This window comes from Crocuta crocuta, unplaced genomic scaffold (assembly GCF_008692635.1).
Source record: "Crocuta crocuta isolate KB4526 unplaced genomic scaffold, BGI_CrCroc_1.0 scaffold545, whole genome shotgun sequence".
In the NCBI taxonomy this organism is placed as follows: domain Eukaryota; kingdom Metazoa; phylum Chordata; class Mammalia; order Carnivora; family Hyaenidae; genus Crocuta; species Crocuta crocuta.
Window position 1 is genome coordinate 485,973 of NW_027551563.1, and position 13,549 is coordinate 499,521.

At 35.0% G+C, this 13,549-nt stretch overlaps 1 protein-coding gene and 1 non-coding gene across 2 annotated transcripts in view; both read right to left on the minus strand.

The window, feature by feature from the left end:
• Nucleotides 1–13,549, minus strand: part of ROBO1 (roundabout guidance receptor 1) — a 405,997-nt gene that overhangs the window by 293,121 nt on the left and 99,327 nt on the right. The window lies entirely within an intron of this gene.
• LOC144219937 (U6 spliceosomal RNA) lies at nucleotides 9,061–9,163 on the minus strand. The gene has a single exon (XR_013331545.1). It is a non-coding gene; the product is annotated as a U6 spliceosomal RNA (small nuclear RNA).

Here is a 13,549-nt window from a genome sequence, read left to right on the forward strand (position 1 = left end):
AAGATTTAAAAAAAAAATCTGTCATTTAAACACAATAAAAATTAAAATTCCTAAGCATTTTGACTTTGTTTCATAAAAAAAAAAAAGATGCATAAAGAAAGTGATTTTACATCACTTCAATGAAAATATAGTTAGAATACAATGGAACAAGAGATTTTAAAATAGCACATTTTATTTAAAAAACACATAGCTTAAAATATTTTTCTTAAAATTTTATGAGACCACTAATTTTATCTAGTTTGCATCAACTAAAGAGTACAGCAGTGAAGAAAGAGTAAAATTCAGTAAAAATTAGTTTCTATCTCATTGTTTTTTAAGTTATCATGTCATACTGCAAAAATAGTTAATAATGATAATAAGTAATCATGCCATACTGCAACCATTATCAAATTCAGAATGGTCCTTTATTCAATTAATGTGTCTGTAGTTCTAATGAAAATTTGACTTTTACCAACATAACTTACCATCAAAAAAACCTAGCTATTTCCTACTATATCTGGTGACCAGAGGGTTCAGTTCCAAAAGTAAGGTAATTGCTAAACATCAATGCCATCAGAGACTTGTGCTGTGTGGTAAATATGCAATTTTGCAAAACACAGGGTTTATAAGCAATGACTCATATATAATGGAGTTTACCAATAAGTCTGAGTTGCCATTTAAAATGAATATATTAAATGCTGGTCATGAGTAGAAAAACTACTGTATTTGGTACTAATTGTGGTTCTTTTTTCCTTCACCACTGTCTGAGCTCATTAGAATCACATGCTGTGCAAATCTCTCCCCTTTGGAAAGTCAGATATTATTGCCTCCTTTATGCCATTAGTTACCCTTAAGCTTCACGGTACCAAGGGGCTATGGGCATTGAAAGTGCATACTGCTACAGCGGTGAGGACAGTTTCTCTTCCACAGATGAAAAGCGTGCATGAGCTGTACGGAACATTAAAGTGCACTCTAGAGCTTGCTAAAATCCCTCCAACAGACTTTTTTTGGTCAGCCTTTCAACATAGATATAATAAAAATGTAAGATGCATTCCATATCCTACTCTAAAAAGTAATTTTAGAGTTTTACTAAAAATGAGTGCTAAAACCCAAAAATGTAAACATGAAGCCTAAAACAATTTAAAGATTTATTTTAATTACAAAAACTATTTAAATTACAGGGATATAGGTAGTAATGCAGAAAGAAAATCTATTATGATCTATGCTTCTCCTCAGAATGGTGACTTATGGAAACTCTGCATTTCAGGATAGGAAACTAGTGTTTAGCATGAATATCTCTACCTAGAGTTCACTAATGCCCTGCGAAGTTAATTTCCAGTTGGCCCCAGATATTCTAGAATTGTAGACTACATTCTTGACTAAATAAACAAACAAACAAAAAAACTACACTCACATTAACTTTGAAATTGTTCAGAAAATCAAACTGAAAATTATCATAAATATATAATATATATACACGTATATAAATTATCATATATATAATACAATCATTTTCCTGTTCACACAAAGGATTCAGTTATATGCTGTTTAGAAGTATCTATTCACTTAGTTCACGTAAGAAAATGTAGCCAATGTAAGTTCCATGCTATTAAAAAGAAGAGAGTTTTGTCTGTGAGTTGCAACACAAAAGTTACTCCTCTTAGAGACTAACAAACGCCTTTTCTCTAATTACATGTTCACCAAGAAAACTCATTTGAATATTCTGGTCTACTAATAAACTTATTACTAATAAACTTACTACTTACTTACTTACTACTAATAAACTTACTAAAGTAAGTCCTCAAACTGAACATTAAGAAATTGCTATTCTTTTTTCCTTTTTTTTTTCTTGAAAGAAGGTATTCATTTGATATTTTTATCAATGGTCTATCAAGGATAAAAAAGCAATTCCAAGAGAAAAACCTAGTCATATTCTTAGACCATCAGTGTATTTTGACAAATAGCTACTTAATTTTTAATATCAGGCATTATGCAATTAAAATAATTTATAAAGTGGGGCGCCTGGGTGGCTTAGTCGGTTAAGCGTCCGACTTTCGCTTAGGTCATGATCTCGCGGTTCATGGGTTCGAGCCCCGCGTCGGGCTCTGTGCTGACTGCCAGCTCAGGGACTGGAGCCTGTTTCGGATTCTGTGACTCCCTCTCTCTGTGACCCTCCCCTGCTCACGCTGTCTCTCTCTCTCTCTCCTAGAAATAAATAAAACATTGAAGAAAAAAAAGTAATTTATAAAGTAGTTTTAATAGTTATCAATAATTATTGCTGCTTGATCATTAGGTATCCTATACTTTCTACTATAAAAGCTGCTGATGCCACAATAAAATAAGATTATATGACCCTGCCTTACTATTAAAGGACGTCCTTATTTTGAATGAGAGAATAAATGAGGAATAGTGCTTTGCACATCAAAGTAAATGATCTTTAACGTAGTAGACAGCCGATGGTGATTTAATGTTTATAAAGGATTCTTCATAGTCCTATAGAATAAAGTCTTTATTAACCTGAAATTTCAAGCCATTTTGTATATTTCAAAAGTGTCACATATTTATAGTTTATATGCATAATACATGAAAACGCATAATATAGGGGTCTGTGTGTGTGTGTTTTAAGTTTCTACAGCGTTTTGGGTTTTTGTTTTGTTTTGTTTTGTTTTGTTTGCTCCTCAGTAAAAGATCACTTTAAATCAGATCTACATTCACCTAAGGAATGGCACTTTCGTAGAGTTCCTCCCAAGGAAGCAGGAGAAAGTTTCACTCTTTCCAATTCCACTAATACCAAAGATGATTCAACTCCTAGAAGGAATCAGTGAGTATAGGAAATGCCATTAGATAATTCATAAGATAGTTGATAAGAGTCAAATATTAAGGAAATCTGGAAGGAAATTCCAGTATGGAAGAAGAGGATTAGGACAGAAAGAAATGCAGAGACCAGAGAAATGACAGGTGGGAAGAAATGCCGGTAGTTTCCATAAATGCCCCTCCCAAATCAACCAAGCAAATGTTTTTACAATGGTTTGCTCATAGGCTATGGCAAATATTCTAGGTATTCCTGTGAGTAATTTCTTCATTCCAGTTGAGACCGTATTTTGAAAACTATTAACTAACTGAACCAGGCTGAAAGCAATATTAAACAGTATTTTATAGAGCAGAAGAAGTTCTCCATGTGCAGTCTCTGAACCAGCTTCTTCAGCAGCACCTAGGAACTTGCCAGGAATGCAAATTCTTAGGCGCAACCCCAAACCTGCTAAATCAGAGTATCTGCTAACCCTACAATCCAGGTTTGAACAAGCCATCCAGGTGATGTGATGCACAGTAAAGTTTGAGCACTGCTGTTCTACACTTGAATGACTCCCCGTGGATAAAGTTAGATCAGGGATCATTCAGTTTGTCAGTGCACTGAATAATGCCAACCACTACAAAAGCATGTAATAATAAAAGGAGAGGTTTACCATTTAGAAAACACAGAACCACAGACATGAAAGAACTTACAGGAAGTAATGTAAGTAAGCCCATACTTTGATAAGTTCTGAAATCCAGTATCTGGGAAATAATTTATTGATTTCATGTCTGTAGTTTTGAAGTCTATTTTTGTAGAGCATAGTTACATATATTTTTGTTAAATTGATATATAAGAACAGAAGCCATAAAATTCACTAACCTGAAACTGAGTGATTAAGTAAAAGAGCATTCACTTTTGATAAACAAGAGTTTAATATACGTGCTGAACCCTTCTAACCTGTTTCATTCAGTTATTTTATGAGCACTCTTCCCTCTTCTACAGATAGGGACTTTATTGGTGATACTGACTGTGTAACACTTGGACACAGAGATGAAACGAATGCCCCCAGTGTGCTCCTGGAAACTTCTGATCCTGATCTTACTAAAATGAGTAAGAGAGTCACGCACCAGTAACCTGACCTTTAACCTGAGTTTGCCTTTGGGGAATTTTGAGACAGACTAAATCAATTGATATGGCCATTACAATTGAAGGCCCTGTCAAAAATTTTACAGTATTTGAAAGGGGTAATTGGAATCTGAAATGGACTGTAAGCGACATGGACTTCAGTTCTCAATATGCCAGGAATCCAACACACTTGATTTCTTCTTTACACTCAATAACAGGAAGGAAGCAAAAATGTTATACAATTTCCAAACAGATTCTGAAAGATTCTACTATTGTGATTCCATTATATGTCCAATAATTCTTTCAATAATATAAGAAATGATAGGAGATAGCTTTTAAATAAATAACTTTTAACAAATATCTCGTGATGGCATGCACTTAACATTTTTCCTTGAAAACTTCATAATTTTGGAGAATATGGAACGCAGGGAAGATTGTTCTCTTACCTAGTTCAAAGGAAAAGTATTTTGCAGGAGAGCCTAAAGATCATCTTTATTTTACAGTTCAGAAAAAAAAACAATTAAATTGAAGCTTAGATTTTTTAACTTCAAAAACTAAAATACATAGCTTTTGTGTTTGTTTGTTTTGATTTATGCCCAGCCCACGGGGTACCTTTTGTACTGGCCAGAAAAACAGAATGCTTTTTAACATCGATGTGTGTTTTGAATTATACTAATAAGCAACATATCAGCTGCGAGGTGAGACTACATTGAAAAAGACTGCTTCAGCTTACGGAAAATACCAGCTGTCTCCACTCTGTGAAGATGGATTACCACCTGTCCTGTTATCTCCCGTACACAATACAAGGCACGTTGGCCATTTTAACCAGGATAACTGTACCCATATGTTCTTTAATTCTGGTCTGCATGCTGCCTACCATTAAATATCCGTAATGGATAATAGTAAATAGGAGATTAGCATGGAAGACAGGGTGTTTAGGCAGAGTCTAAGCCTCTGTTTTATTAAACCTTCCTCCTTGTTCCTGAAACCTGTACAAGCAAAAATATTTGTGATAATATCATCAATTTTAGCTAACTAGTAAAGCATCCAAGTGCAAACAGAAAACAGTGATTTTCTTTTTAACCCTTAGGAAGTTGAGGCTACAGGTCACAATAAATTAAAACATATGTTGCCATTAAGAAAAAACCCAATACTTTAACCTTTAAAACGATCACATACCTAATTTGCTATGAACGATTTTGCTAGGAATTCCCTCCTTTTCTCATCACTTACAAAAATGCTACATGACTGAATGTATTTGACAGAAAACAGTATAGGAAAAGGAGCACAGAGTTTTAAAATTTTACAGTTGAAAAAAGTTAGCTTTATTTGAAAATTAAAATGTGTATTTAGAATATCAGTTACCTTACAAAATCTTTAGCCAACAAATGGAGATACATAAATATGCATTTCTACTATGGAATCAACTGGAGTAAAAAACATGCTCCATTATCAAATGTATTTATTTATCTGGTCGGCTCAATATGTAACCAGTAGTATATGAAAGGCGATGATCAGATACTGAGTTCTGTTTTAGTGAGTAGGGGGCTAACTTCAGCTATACAGAAATCACACACAGAGTTGTGGCCTTAATATGGTTACATTATATGCTGAGCCAACTGAGCAATGGACCAAGCAGGTCAACTAGCAGCTGTTTTATATAGTGATCAATACTTAGGACCTCAAGTCAGTATGATTTGATACTAAATATTAACCAAGAATGTAAAACAATGCAAAAAATAATTTATAAAAGAGTACAAAGTGTATTTAAAATCCCATTGCTTCATTTTAGATGATAAACATAAAATAATCTCAAAAAAATCTCTCCATCGTAAATAGTCATAACATTCAGACATTCCTGTTGGAGGAAATAATAGACTGATCTTTGAAGGTATATTTAGTCCTACTTTTGAGTTCTGATTTATATTAGCCAAACATTTTATTTCTTTCAACTTGTGAAATGTTAGAATTCGTAATTAAACTTTGAAATAAAAAGAATAGGGAGAAGCAAATAGACAGTAAAGGACCACGTCACAAAAGTTTTCTTGATTTACAAAACTTTTCTTAAAAGAAAGCAGAAAGCTATTGTAATGGTTAAAGACAGAGCCCTTTTATGTGTGCGGATGGGAAGTACTATCAGAGAGGGTCATATTTCCTTAGGCTAAAGACCAAGAAAACTTAACGGCCCCAGGCCTGGAGTTTAGTGGTGAGAACAATTCATTCATTGAGCACTAAGATTCAGTAATCAAAGTATGAGGACAAGAGTGTGATTTTCATCTTATATAAGGACAAGTGACTACCAGTATTCAAAAGAAACAAATGGCAGTAGGAAAATGAAATCTCCCAACTGGCAGGAATTTTTAAATGTGTGGTCCCTTATTTATTCACTTTTAAATTTCATTTTGTATAAATCATTGGCACTATAATAGGCCACGGTGCTTGGCAATTTCCAAAATAGTTTCATATATATTTTAAACATCTCTTCAAAAATCACACAGAATAAAACTAATTTTTTGATCAAAAATTGAAAAAAATTATGCTAAGTGTAGAAATTTACCAAATATTTAATACCAACAGTCACAATACAAGAAAATGTCTGCAAATTTAAAGGTAACAGTTACAATCATTTTTTCAAATAATATTTCACTCAGTGCACACAGTAAGTTTTGTTGAGAAGTTTAATGTTAGAAGCGCTTAAGAGACAGATGGAAAAGCTGTGTATATTTACTAAACATATTTATCCCCTGTCCATTTGATATAATATTTAGACTCCAGTAGCCCTCATCCTATATAACTGTTTCTCTGACACTACTACAAATCTCAATGGATGACCAGAAGAATCAATAATAATCAATCAATGTCTTTATTAAATGTAACTTGCTTGGTTTTATAATACTAACCTTAGAAATAGGTGCTATGGCTTAAAATATGCACGTAATTTTACCTATTTAAACTTAACTAAAATCTTAGGAAATAATGGAGAAAGTGCATTTTAAAGATAAGATATGAGGTTGAAAATGGCAATTTTTATGAAAAATGACAAAGGATTTTCACAATTCTTAAAAATATTTCAGGGGCACCTGGAGGACTCAGTCAGTTAAGCCTCCTACTTTGGCTCAGGTCATGATCTCATGGTTTGTTGAGTTTGAGCCCTGCATCAGGCTCTGTGCTGACAGCTCACTCTGTCTCTCTCTGTCTCTCAAAAAATGAATAAACGCAGGGGCGCCTGGGTGGCTTAGCTGGTTGAGCGTCCGACTTTCGCTTAGGTCATGATCTCGCGGTTCGTGGGTTCGAGCCCTGTGTCAGGCTCTGTGGTGACAGCCAGCTCAGAGCCTGGAGCCTGTTTCAGAATCTGTCACTCCCTCTCTCTTTGTCCCTCCCCTGCTCATGCTGTCTCTCTCTCTCTCTCTCTCCCCCCTAGAAATAAATAAAACATTAAAAAAATGAATAAACATAAAAAATAATTTTTAAATATTTCAAATTTTGGGGAGATACTACGAAAAAATAAGCATTTGTGTTTCTGACTGACTTTTAACCCACTTCTGTCAAAGATTCCTATATTCAATTAATTTCATGGGGCGCCTGGGTGGCTCAGTAGGTTAAGCGTCCAGCTTCAGCTCAGGTCATGATCTCACGATTCATGGGTTTGAGCCCCGCGTCGGGCTCTGTGCTGACAGCTAGCTCAGAGCCTGGAGCCTGCTTCATATTCTGTGTCTCCCTCTCTCTCTGACCCTCTCCTGCTCACATTGTCTGTCTGTCTGTCTCTCTCTCTCAGAAATAAATAAAACACATATCAGATAAAGGGCTAGTATCCAAAATCTATAAGGAACTCATCAAACTCCACACCCGAAAAACAAATAATCCAGTGAAGAAATGGGCAGAAGATATGAACAGATACTTCTCCAAAGAGGACATCCAGATGGCCAACAGACACATGAAATGATGCTCAGTGTCCCTCATCATCATCAGGGAAATACAAATCAAAATCACACTGAGATACCACCTCACGCCGGTCAGAGTGGCTAAAATGAACCAATCAGGAGACTCTAGATCCTGGTGAGGATGTGGAGAAACAGGCACCCTCCTACACTGTTGGTGGGAATGTAAACTGGTACAGCCCCTCTGGAAAACAGTGTGGAGGTTCTGTTCAATAGAACTCCCCTATGACCCAGCAATAACACTACTAGGAATTTACCCAAGGGACACAGGAGTGCTGATGCATAGGGGCACATGTACCCCAATGTTCATAGAAGCACTCTCAACAATAGCCAAAACATGGAAAGAGCCTAAGTGTCCATCAACGGATGAATGGATCAAGAAGATGTGGTTTATCTATACCATGGAATACTACATGGCAATGAGAAACAATGAAATCTGGCCATGTGTAGCAACATGGATGGAACTCAAGGGTGTTATGCTGAGCGAAATAAGTCAGGCAGAGAAGGACAGATTCCATAATTTTGCATGTATTGGTGGATTAGGAGGAACTTAATGGAGGACGATGTGGGAAAAGGGGAAAAACAGTTGGGGAGAGGGAGGGAAGAAACCATGAGAGACTCTTGAATGCTGAGAACAAACTGAGGACTGAGGGGGGTGGGGGCAAGGGGAAGGGAAGGTGGGTAATGGGCATGGAGGAGGGTACTTGTGGGGATGAGCACTGGGTGTTATATGTAAACCTACTTGACAAACTATTTTTTAAAAAATTAAAAAAAAAAAATAAAATTAATTCCATAATCCTCCATTATTTCTAAACAAAATCACAATGAAAAATACAGATCAGATTAACATTAGTTTTTATCTGGTATAACATTATTTCCAATATTTCTACATACTGACTGATTATACTTCCCTCCCATATGACAGATTTTTAAAAAAATATTTTTCTATAATATAACCCTTATTGAGATACAAGGTTTAATTACGAACATAAAATTTAGATTATATCCAAAATATGCTTTTAAATATTTGTCTATGGGAAAATCTTAATTTATTAAAAAAAATATATCAATGGGAATATATTCAGATCACTTTGGAAAAAGTGATCTTTTCTAAATGAAAAACTTTGGAATTGATCTATAACTAATATTGTTTATCTAATCTCTCTCTCTAGGTAAACCACTTCACTTACGGAACCTCAGTTTCCCTACCCACGGATATCAGAATAAAATATGGAATGCTTCACTGTTTGTATCTTATCCTTTCACAGTGGCCATTCTAATCCCTGTATTGTTCCAATTTTAATATATGTGCTACCAAAGAAAGAACTATCTAATCTCTTTAATTATCTGTCTTATAACAGTTGTGAATATGAATGAAGCATGGTACTATAAAAACGGGGGCTACAATTTCCAAGCTAGTTAAATAGTATAGTTTCCAGGAATTACTATCCTGCTTATTCAGAGTCTGAATAGACATTATGTGTTGGGTTCAGGTAGTCTCGAAAAGAAAAGAAAAAAGAAAAAAGAAAAGAAAAAAAAGGAAAGGAAGGAAGGAAGGAAGGAAAAGAGACAAGATGTACAAGTAAGAGTTTATTTATATCCATCTTCTTTGAACTAGTCAGAACAAGAAACCCTCCACTGAGAACTTTACTATATACCTCAGGTAGAATGATTTAAGCATTAGCAGACCAGTTAAAAAATCTAAAGTTGAAAATGTTCACCTTGAGGTCTGAGGCTGCATCATTAAATTTTCATATCTTAATCAATTATGATAGTATGAATACAGCCATAATTTCTCTTATACATGACTATAAAAGTAAATCTGAAATATTCTAAATCAAAAGGATATTACCTCTTAGAAAAATAGTAAGTATTTCTAAAGTAAGCAAGGATTAAGCTAAATTGCACAAATTTAGGCTACATATTTTGCTTTGGTGACATATTAATATAAATGTATTTGTTGACGGTGGTAAATTAAGTTGTTTTATATCTAGAAATATGATTAAGTTTATAAAATCTGAATTTTCATCATTCTTCAGCCACAATAAAGAGAAAAGAAAGCATATTTAGGAAAGACTGTTAAAACTCTAGTCTGAAGAAGTCCTTAGTCATCCTGAACCTTTAAACAGGCCTTTGGCATAAACTCAGATCATATCCCAGTAAGATAATTTCTCTGGGGACATATCATTCACTCAGCTTTGAAGGATTCCTCTTAGACACATTCATCCGGCCTATTAACAATTCTAATTCAAAGAATCCAAAGAAGCAAGCAAGCAAAAAGGAAATAACTATTTTTTTTCTCAACCCCCAACTCTCAGCTTCCATTCAAAAAATATCTTCCTTCTTTTTATTCTTTCCTATGTGAATTCTGATTCATGTTGTTGACGATCAGAGCTATTACACGACAGTGGATAAATTGTTCTGTGATAGTTATATTTCTTACGGTACACCCCACAGGTCTATGCCATCAGCCCATGGGCTTTCAGCACACATTAACTGATGCTAATACTTGATAATAAGTTAAATATTAAGAACTCATGTTGTGAGCACCAAAGTCTGTTGGTAACAGATTTTGAAACAACTATCAAAAAAACACACATATATATAGTAAACCATTTATGGAAACATTGTAAAATAATTCTAATTTATTCCTTCTATGATACAAGGCTAAATTATGTTAATGACATCTACATCTATAAATGGAAAAAAAAATAGTGAAAACCCCATTTTGCAAAGAGAAATAGGTAAATATTTTGGAATGCCTGTGGTCCATAAAAGAGGCAGAGTATTAAAAGTGATGAGAGAAAAGTGTGAAAACCAATGATGGAAGAATGGCTCGGAAAAGTTATTAACTAGGAAAAGTTCTAGCATGGAAAATACAGTAACTCGCTGGTTACTAAACATGGTTCATATGAAAGAACCAAAAATAGCTATAAATTTTAGATAACATTCGATGAATTTAACACTCAAAGATAAACCATTATCCCTTATTTGACAATTTTTGGGTTTTGTTTCATGTAAACGTGCAACAATCTTTCTTAACTCAGTGTCTGCTTTCTCTTCAGGGTATAAAACAATCACCAGGTAGTCTGTGGTAGGGTAGCCAAAAGAAATAAAGCATCAGCTCAATTAGATCCTGGCTTTCCTTCTTGAACTCTACAAGTTCAGACGGCTGATTGTTCATTTGTCTTCTCAGCTGCCTCGTAGGAACCAGAAAACAGACCTATGAAGTTGAGGACAATGTACCTAAATATGCAACCTTCATACTTCGCAGAAAAAATTCTCATGGATCCTGACCCTACCACCATAAAACATTTTCAGATATGAAAATAGAAAGTACCTGGCAACTGTTCTAATTTGGGTGTATATCTAATTCTCCACCACCATGTTTCTGCAACCAATTTACTGATCATTTTTTATGGTTCTTTTTAGAGCAGATGAACATTAACACGTTGACAAGCTCTTTCATATACTTGAAAATACTTTACCAATTTTAGTGAAAAAGTCAATGACACACTGACAACATATTATCTCTGCAACGATCAAACAAATTAGGACTATTCCCTATAATATGAAGTTTATGTCCATTCAAGATTATCAATTTGTGCTTGATTTTCTCAATGCTTATTATATCTGAGCCTCAGGAGATCACAGTCATTCGAGCTTCAAGCAGTCCCAAGTGAGTCCTCAGAAGTGAAGCTTCTGGGAAATCCTCTGAGCAGGTGACTTTACACATTTTCTAGGTCAGCCAGTCCAAGGCCAGACTGAAATACTGGGACTTTCATATCACTGAGCTTATTAGAGAGAGATGAGTAACTCCCATTTTCTTAAAAAATGCTTATTTATTTTTGAGAGACAGAGAGACAGAACGTGAACAGGGGAAGGGCAGAAAGAGAAGGAGACACAGATTCTGAAGCAGGCTCAGGTTCTGAGCTGTCAGCAAAGAGCCCGACGTGGGGCTCAAACTCATGAACTGCGAGATCATGACCTGAGCTGAAGTCAGACGCTTAACTGACTGAGCCACCCAGGCGCCCCACTCCCATTTTTTAAGTTGAAGAATTACATGCTGAATTTGACAACATAAAACAAGATAAAATATAAATTAAGTAGAATCAAAGCAAATGACCCTAACAGAGAACTGAACACATCACAAGAACAGTGCCATCAATACAAGAGAAAGGGACGCAGTATGTGTTCACAATGTAAGCCAACTGAAGCTTTCCTGCTTCCCAGCAATTTACTTAGTGAATTGTCTGTCAATATCCGGGCTTTAGCAGATTACCTGCAGCATGTCAGATCGCACGGATTGATCTCTCCTGGACACCCCAGTCATGGTCCTTAAGGGGTCACATTAGGAATGGTTTCTTGACTCAAAGTCACTTTATATTTTAGTTTCTACACCTGAAAGTATTACACTGTATGTTGACTAACTGGAATTTAAATAAAAACTTGAAAAATTTAAGTCCAATTAGTCAACATACAGCGTAATATTAGTTTCAGGTATAGAATTCAGTGATTCATCACATACAACACTCAGTGCTCATCACAAGTGCCCTTCTTAATGCCAGTCACTCATTTAGCCCATCCCCCACCTCACTTCAACAACCCTCAGTTTGTTCTCTGTATTTAAGAGTATGTACGGTTTGCCTCACCCTCTGTTTTTATTTTATTTTTTTTCCTTTCTTGCCCCTATGTTTGTCGTTTTGTTTCTTCAATTCCACATATGAGTGAAATCATATGTTATTTATCTTTCTCTAACTGACAAAAATCTCTTAATATATCACAACAAATTGAGGAAGACAAAAATAATAAATAAAGACAAAAAGAAAAAAACATCGATCAACAATCAATTTGCCTCCTCCTTTTAGCCCATCTCAAGTTTTATGTGGGAAACATATTTTTAAGTATACTAATCTAATACTAGCTTGGTTTGTCTTTAATGTAAAATATCAAAGTCACAGCTTAATCCTACATACAAAATGTATAGACATTGAGTCACTGACTGTGGCAGAATAAAAATGTATGATTCTTATTTGTGAAAAGGATTCGCATGTGTAACAATAACATTTTATTGATTCTTGTCTGTAACCACAGATTAGTAAAACAAATAGAAAAATATAAACTGAAACTGTACATTTTAGAACTGACTGCCACACGAATAGTTATTTTACCAAAGGACGTAAATGTATAGTATGCTTTGGACTTATTTTGTGGGAAGGTAATTGTCTCAAATATAAAATGAATGTCTTGGGGCACCTGGGTGGCTCAGTCGATTAAGCATCAGACTTCAGTTCAGGTCATGATCTCACAGTTCATAGGCTCAAGTTCATGGGTTCAAGTCCTGCGTCGGGCTCTGTGCTGACAGGTAGCTCAGAGCCTAGAGCCTGTCTTCAGATTCTGTTATCTCCTTCTCTGTCTGACCCTCCCCTGATCACGCTGTCTCTCTCTCTCTCTCTCTCTCTCAGAAACAAATAAAACATTAAAAAAATTTTAAATGAATGTGTTTAGTTTTACATTAATGATTAAGAATCTTTCATGATTAAGAATTTTCATTCATGGAAACCAACTTGACAATAAACTATAAAAGAAAAAAAAAGAATTTTCATTCAGTGTGAGAAGAAATATAGCATAAGGATCATGAACAGGGGAAAAGTTATTTAAACTACCTGGGCCTTGATTTCATCTAAAACGTAAGGGTAATAACAATACCTAC